Source organism: Ochotona curzoniae, unplaced genomic scaffold (genome assembly GCF_017591425.1).
Source record: "Ochotona curzoniae isolate NIBS_2020 unplaced genomic scaffold, NIBS_Ocur_1.0 scaffold_2587, whole genome shotgun sequence".
Classification (NCBI taxonomy): Eukaryota; Metazoa; Chordata; class Mammalia; order Lagomorpha; family Ochotonidae; genus Ochotona; species Ochotona curzoniae.
Window position 1 is genome coordinate 29,551,090 of NW_024467096.1, and position 7,597 is coordinate 29,558,686.

Genomic DNA, 7,597 nt, shown 5'->3' on the forward strand with positions numbered 1-7,597 from the left:
GGCTTTCACTGGCCAGCTCAGGCCTGGAGTCCTAGGAGGTAGCTAGTATCCTTCCTACTTTGTGCAGGACTGTACTGGAGTGCCATGCAGAAGCTGAGGGGGGGAGGGAAGTCAAGGTCACAGAGGTAGGCAGAGCGAGAGGCAGAAACCAAACCCAGCCTGCTAGCTGAGTGTACACAGAGGATGACTGCTTGCCTTCACCACTGTTTGCTCTGGCTAATAATCAATCGACCCACTTTTCCTTGACAAGGCAGTTAATCATCTCCTGAGAGAGCTCAAACCCACAAGCCTGAATCCCAGGGCTCTCCTCCCAGAATCCAATGCACCTGTTAGACAGCACTTCGGCCTCCCAACTCACTTTTCTCGGCCCAATCCAGGGGTTCCCCTCACAGTCCCCACTCATCCTACTTCTCTTATTGCACTTTGGACATCTCACACTCTTAGCCGATCACTCGGGACAAAGACCTCAAACCACCCCTCCCTCTCCCCAGGCCCTTTGACGTTACTTCCTCTTCTGGCTCATGCCAGCTCCTTCCCCTCCTCACCACAGTTACCCTGGAGGCAGTGAACACCAACAGTAAAGGCACGCAAACGAACAACGGTGCAGAAACCTGGATTGTATCGAAAACACCAGCTACAGGCAGAAAGGAAAAGGCTATCTTCCATGAAAAGATCAGGAGCAAAGGCAGCTGCCTGAGGCGGGGGGTGGACTTGCAGAACCCCCCCACCGCTCCCATGGGTGCCCCAGTTCCTCCTCTGAGGGCACTGTGGAGAGGGATTTGTGTTGTCAGCAAGAAAATGGGGGCGTGGGAGGAAGAAGGGTAGGAGGAGACCTTTACAAGCAGTGGACTGGGATCCAACTCCAAGCAGGGTGGACACACCAGCCCCAAGCTCGGGATTCCGGTGGGGGGGCGTGCCCAGAGTTGGGCTGCTCAGATGGGGTGACCCTCCTGTGCTTCATGAACACCCTGGGAAGCCCCCAAGTATGCAATCTTCCAACTCTTCCAGAGTCCATCCAGTGGGACTTTTGGAGGTCTCTCTTTTTCCTTCAGAGGCCTGCCTGCACTTGTACATACTCCATTTTCGTTGCACTGAGGGGGGAGCAAGCTCACACATTCAGATTAGTGAGTAGTATGTGGGCAAAACAATAAAACAATGCTATAATTTGTGTTTCTCTTCTTAAAAGTTTTTAATTCATAAGTTATTTGAAAAGCAGAGTGACACAGAAGGAGAGAACGAGAGATCCCTTCCATCCGCTGATTCCCTCCCTAAATGACCACAACAGCCAAAAGCCGGGGATGCCACCCAGGTCTCCCATGTGATGGGAGGGGCCCCTTGTTTCTGCGGCTCCCCCAGGCACATCAGCAGGGAGCTGGAAGGGAAGCAGAGCAGCTGAGATGCTAGCACTCTGACATGCGGTGGCTTACCCACACCGTGCCACTGCGTCAGTATTTTGGACAGAAGCACTGCAGAGCACACGCACCAGCCTCCCAGCCTTTCTCCTGTGATTCCCCATTGGATGGAGACACAAGGAAAGATCTGTCTCTAAAACAGTGGGCAACGCAAATGCACTGCCCCCTACTCCAGGAGCAGGGAGACCAGCGAACTGGAATTCAAGGGCCAGAACATCTGAAATCTCCAGATTTCCCATAGGGCTCTGCTTCCTCCATAACACTTGGCTGCCCACTGGTCATGCCTCCAGGGTGTTCCTAAGACAGCAAGGCGTGGGCCTGGGTAGATCCAGCTTGCTAGCTACAAACCTTAAGCACAATCTTGGCCTCACTCAAACACAAATCCCATCTGCACAGAGGGCCAGTAACACCCAAGCTCGAACTGCCTGTCAGGATGAACAACAAGTCTTGAAGACCACTGTAAACGCTGCTGTATTTCAGTGGGTGTCCAGTTGAGCAATTAAATGACCCTTAGGGTCCCTTAACCCCAAATTGCAGGGCCTGGGTTTCCACCTTAGCTGCATGTCCACTTTCAGCTTTCTGCTAAAGTGTGCTGTGGGAGGCAATAAGAGATGACTCAAAAAGTGGGATCCTTGTCACTTCCACGGGGGATCTGTAATACAGGTGGCCTTCCCAGCTCTGGGCTGGTGTCTGGCCCAGTCCTGGCTAGTTCAAGAATCTGGGGAGTAGGCCACCAAATGGAAAATCAGCTCCACCTTTCAAGTAAAATGAAAATTATTATTTTTTTTGAAATAATTACATTTCTTTCCACCAGACCAGAAAAAGTTAAAGTTTCAGTTTTATTGGCTTGGAGAGTTCTCACCTACAGAAGTAACAAACCTCACCACTTTGCCCTAGGTGTTGAGGAACTACGGAGGAAAGCCAGGCAGCTGGCCCACACCGGGGTGTACTGCCAGCCTCCAACTACATGATCGGCAATTGTGGCAATCCCTTAAGACGGCTGTTAGCGCCCAACGACCCGCACTCCAAATCCACATCCACTGCCACAACCACCATTAGGTCCCCTCCTCGTCACTTAGGGGTCCCCCCAGCTGCCTTCCTCTCTCCAGGCTCTGACTTTAGGGAGCTAAAGAGGAAATGGCCAAGTCACCTAACCGTATCGCACCTTTGATTCATAAAGAGAAAACTGAACCACAAACCAAATCATTTCACTGAAATCAAGACCTGACCATGGTATTTTTCATCAGTGGTTGTTGGTGGGGTTAAGGGGGAGTTCTCAGTTCTCTCATTTTCCCTCCTACATACTGCAGAACAAATAGGATGTGCTCTGGGGCACTGCTGAACCCTGCATGTCCCCACTGCAGGGGGAGGGTCTGGGCTGAGACGATGCCCCTGGGGGTGGTTCCCTCTGAGTGCTGCTTTTCCAACTCACTGTCACACAGGTCAGAATGAGGAGTGACAGGACCAAATTCCCAAGAGCCCAGCTGAGTACAGAGCTGCTGCTCCCATCCCCACCAGGGCTGAAGACTAGAACGGTGGCAGAGTGCGGCAAGGTGGTTGTTGGCTGAGTATTTACTACCTGCTCATTGATGCGGAAGTATGAAGGCAACCGAGCACAAGCAATCACCAGGGTTCCACTCAGCTGCTACTTTGCTTTCCTCCTCCTGGACCCTCTCCTACCTGTGCCGGCTTCCAGGAATCCGGCCCGGGCATATTTAGGACTGTGGACCGCTGGGGAAAAACTGCTAACGTATTTGATACAGCCTGACCCTACAGGCAGCGACTCAGGCTGCCTGGTGCTCTTTGTATTACAAAAAGCTGACCCAGCATCCACCCGCATCAGCTGGATTGGCTCAGCTTTGACTGGCTCAGCAAACAGGACTGACCGGCATCACTGGGAGGGAGAGAAAAGCGGATTGCCTTGATGTCCCATTTTCCTTCTTTCTTTCTTTCTTTATTTAAATTTCGTTTCATGACATGGTTTCATAGGCTCTGGAATTCCCCCAACCCCTCTCCGTGCCCTCCCCCCATGTTGGAGGACCACACTGTTGCAGTAGTACAGTTCATATCCCGTCATGATTCCTTCATTGCAAGCATGTACCAAGCACAGACTCCAGCCTCTTATTATCCAGACAGTTTCAACAGTTTCCTTGAAGGACCATCCCTGGTCTGAAAGCAGAGCTGGCAGAATATCATCCCCTCCAATGAAAAGCCACAAGATAACCTCAACAACAATTTACAACATTATGGAGTTAATTGACACGGTTTTGAGTGACCAATATGTTAGAAAGTGCAAGTTCTTAACCACATCCTGTGACTACTTCATTGACATTTCAATTTTAGTTTATACACAACCGGCTGCTATACACCTTAAAATGGCTATAGGGTACTATTCAGCTGTCTCAAGTCCATTTTTATTTTTATATTTAGCAGCTTATAGTATTGAAGCATGATTTAACTGAACTTGATGCCCCATTTTCAAAAAGTAAAGAAACTTCTGTGGAATCAAAATTCACCAGCAAACATTGCCTTTTGCCCAACAGCCCACGGACGGGGATGGTGGTGCTTGTGGGGTAAACTGCCGAAAGGGGGAAGACTTTGCAGCTTGCCACTGGAACTTCCACGCAGGTCACGAGCTTCTGCCACCAATTCCTGCCCATCACCTCCCATTTTGTTCCCCCTACACACACACACACACACACACACACACACACACACACTCCTGCTGCAAGTGCCACCTCCCTCCCCCAAAGGGGACCGCTGTAAAGCCAATCTGTACTTTAGCTACGTTAGTATGTGTAAGTTTTTGGAAACTCTGGTAACGATACATTTACCAACAGGAGATAAACAAAACCTGAATATCCTCAGATAACAAGTATGCATTCCCAGTATCATCTAAATCTTTTTTTTTAAGTCCTTTCATCAAATGATGATGTAACCAAGGCCTGCATATTATTAATTGCCCCTCCTACTGTAAATTCCTGTGATCATACAGCCCTCCATCTTACCGGCAACTGGGAGTAACTCTAATAAATGCCAATGTGGGGAGTAGCGACCACCAACAAACGTCTGGCTTCCGGTCTTGCCAAATATGAGTGAGCGTTTGTACGTAAATTTGTAAACACGGAGCACACGCGGAGCCATTTCCACTGCAGCAAGGAATCCTGCTAGCCAAACCAGCATTCTCGTATTGCCCGCGACGGGATCTCAACTCACCCTGCACTAGATTCAACAGCACCCAACGTGGGGCCGAGTGGGCGCGTTCCCCCGCGGCTGGCCCTTCCCTCCGGGGCGAGGGTCGCCGCGGTGGCGTGCGGGGGGCCGGTCCAGCCACTACCGTCCGAGGCCACCGGGAGGGATGGGAAAAGGAATTTCAGCTGGTGGGCTCCCGAGGGCGGGCCCAGCTGGCTCTGGAGGGAATTTTGAGCCAGCCGTTCTGGTCAGCGAGAACTCAGCCAGGTCGTCACGGCCGCTGAGAACAAGCAGCCCTGAAAAACCCAGCAGCTTAATCCCCGCGCCGGCGGGCGAGTGGACGCGCGCGGAGACGCTGTCCCCCAACGCCCAGGCCGTAAGAGGGGACACGACATCCCGGCAACCCACGTGAGTGTGTGTACGTTGACCGCGCGCACGCACGACAGCGGAGGTTCCAAACCATCACCCCGGGAGCCGCCGATGCGCGCATCCTGATGGGGGTACAGGCCCACCCCCGGATCCCTGCCCCCGAGCCCGCCACAGATCCCGCTCCTGGGACTGTGCGGTAATTCCCAGGAAGCTCCTTTAAGGAGCGGAGAAAGCCCGGCCCTTCAGTTCCTGTAAGGAAACTGCTCTCCTGCCGACAGCCCGCAGCGCCCCGCGGGGGACCCGAGCAGCCGCGGCCGCGCTCTTACCCGAGGTCAGCGTCCGGGTCGAGGGCGACCCTGCACACCCGCGATGCTGTCGCCGCCCGGGCACCTGCCGCGTCCGGCCCCAGGTGCCGAGCCCAGGCGGGGCGGGATCCCGCGCGCAGCCCGCCTCCGCCCCGCCGGCGGCGAGCAGGAAATGCGGGCGTCTCCGCCCCGCAGCCGCCTCGGCGCACGCCCCGTCGCGCTCCGCAGAAACACTAAGAATTAGGTGGACCAGGGGGTCTCCCCACGCAGGGGGGCTTCCCGAGGCTCCTTGGGCCTGGACGTCTTCGGGCAGGAAGGACGGGCAGGGAGCCTTGCGGGCACAACTTGTCTTCAGGGTGAATGCAACGGCCTGCAGTGCCTGTTCCCTGTCGAACCGCACGCTCGCGTTGCAACGGTGTTAATTGGTTGTAGTAATTAATTGAGAACCTCAAGAGATCTAAGTGTGGAGCTGCTGGGGGTGGCCTTGAGAAGGGCAGCTTCCCTAAGCCCGGGAGGTCAGACTGGACTTCCTGGAGGACTGCAGGGTCCTGAGGTGCCTCGCAGAGAAGCATCTCAAAGCAAAGGTTGTGCTGTACAAGACCTTGCAGGGGCAGTCAGGTGAGACGCGCCTGGCCAGCGATGCGGAAGTGAGAGCTGCCACATGGCGTGATTGTGACCCATGAGCTACTGTAGCATGAAGTGGCCCAGAGCTGTGGGGTGGTTTTTGATTTTGATGCTCACCACTGCTTTCTGTCTTCCACTATTTCCTCTCCCCTGGGAGGCTGCTAACTCCTATGGGTCTTTTGCATTTAACTCCAAAAAAGAAAACCCTCCAGAACACAGCCTAACCACGCCCCCGTAATACAGGGTGTTTGAGTGCACAGAGGGTGCATTTGCATGTATATAACAACCTCCACATCTGACTTCCAGGAAGTTGGCAAAGTAGAGTCTGTGTTGTAAAACTGTTATCACAAAGACCTGAGACACAGCGCTTGGCATATTGTGACTGATTAACAAATCATCATAGAGATAATTTCTTATCTACCTGCTGGCAGGCTCCAGGGGATTCCATAGCCAACCAGCAGGGCCTGTGGCACACACTCCTTTCCAGCTTTCATCCTTTATACAAATCTTTAACACTAACTCAGTATTTCATTAAAAGTTAATTGTCTAGGGCCTGGCTCGATAGCCTAGTGGCAAAAGTCCTCACCTTACATGCCCAGAATCCCACAGGGACGCTGGTGTATGTCTAGACAGCCCCACTTCCATCCAACTCCCTGCTTGTGGCCTAGGAAGGCAGCCGAGGCTGGCCCAAAGTCTTGGGACTCTAGACCCACATGGGAGACCTGGAAGAAGCTCCTGGCTCCTTCCTTCAGATAGGCTCAACTGCAGCTGTTTTGGCTACTTAGGGAATGAATCAGTGGACAGAAGATCTTCCTCTCTGTCCCCTCCTCTCTGTATAGCTGACATTCCAATAAAAATAGATAAATCAAAAGGAAAGAAATGCTAAGATTATTTGTCTAGCACCTTGGTTTGTGTTTGTTTTTTGTGGATTACTTTGCTCTGCTAGAATTTTATAACAGCAGAAGCACAGAAGTACATGTTTATTGTGATAACTCACGAGGTGTTCGCGGTGTGTTAGTTTAACGGCTAGGGGCATATATTTCTGTTTAAATTAGAACTCCTTCTGGTTCACATAAGCTCTAATGTTGTCAGTGCTTCGAGCTTTGTAGTCTAAATCACCTGGATTTTTAAAGCTTATTTTTATTTAAAAAGCAGATTTTATATATAGAGAGAGATTCTTTCTATTTACTGGTTCACTCCCCAAAACATAGCAATGGCCAGAGCTGCTTATTAAAAATTTTAGTTTTTTTTTTTTTTTTACTTCTTTTAAAAATTATCATCGGGCCTGGCACCTGGTGCAATGGCATATTGGTTGAGGACCTTGCCTTAGGCACGCCCAGGATCCCATATGGTTGCAGGTTAGTATCCCGGCAGCCCCGCTTCCCATCCAGCTCCCTGCCTGTGGCCTGGGAAAGCAGTCGAGGACGGCCAAAGGCCTTGGGACCCTGCGCCCACGTGGGAGACCTGGAGGAAGCTCCTGGTTTCGGATTGGCTCAACTCCAACCGTTGAGGTCACTTGGGGAGTGAACCATCGGATGGAGGATCTTTCTCTCTGTCTCTCCTCCTCTCTGTATATCTGCCTTTCTAATAAAAATAAATAAATAAATCTTAAAATAAATTATTATTATCATTTATGATACAGTTACACGGGCACTGGGATTTTCCTTCTCCCCTCCCCAAACCCTTTCCAACTGA

The 7,597-nt window shown here is 51.8% G+C and overlaps 1 protein-coding gene across 3 annotated transcripts in view; it reads right to left on the reverse strand.

Annotated features, from left to right (window-relative positions):
• GPR160 (G protein-coupled receptor 160) overlaps window positions 1-5,393 on the reverse strand; it is a 42,234-nt gene extending 36,841 nt beyond the window's left edge. For 2 of the 3 annotated variants that reach the window (XM_041002773.1, XM_041002770.1), the window contains exon 1: window positions 5,300-5,384. The gene's annotated coding sequence lies outside the window, so the exon portion shown is untranslated. Of the gene's footprint in view, window positions 1-5,299 lie in introns of all 3 variants that reach the window. The other variant, XM_041002771.1, reaches the window with a different exon arrangement.
• Window positions 5,394-7,597: the final 2,204 nt, after the last annotated feature.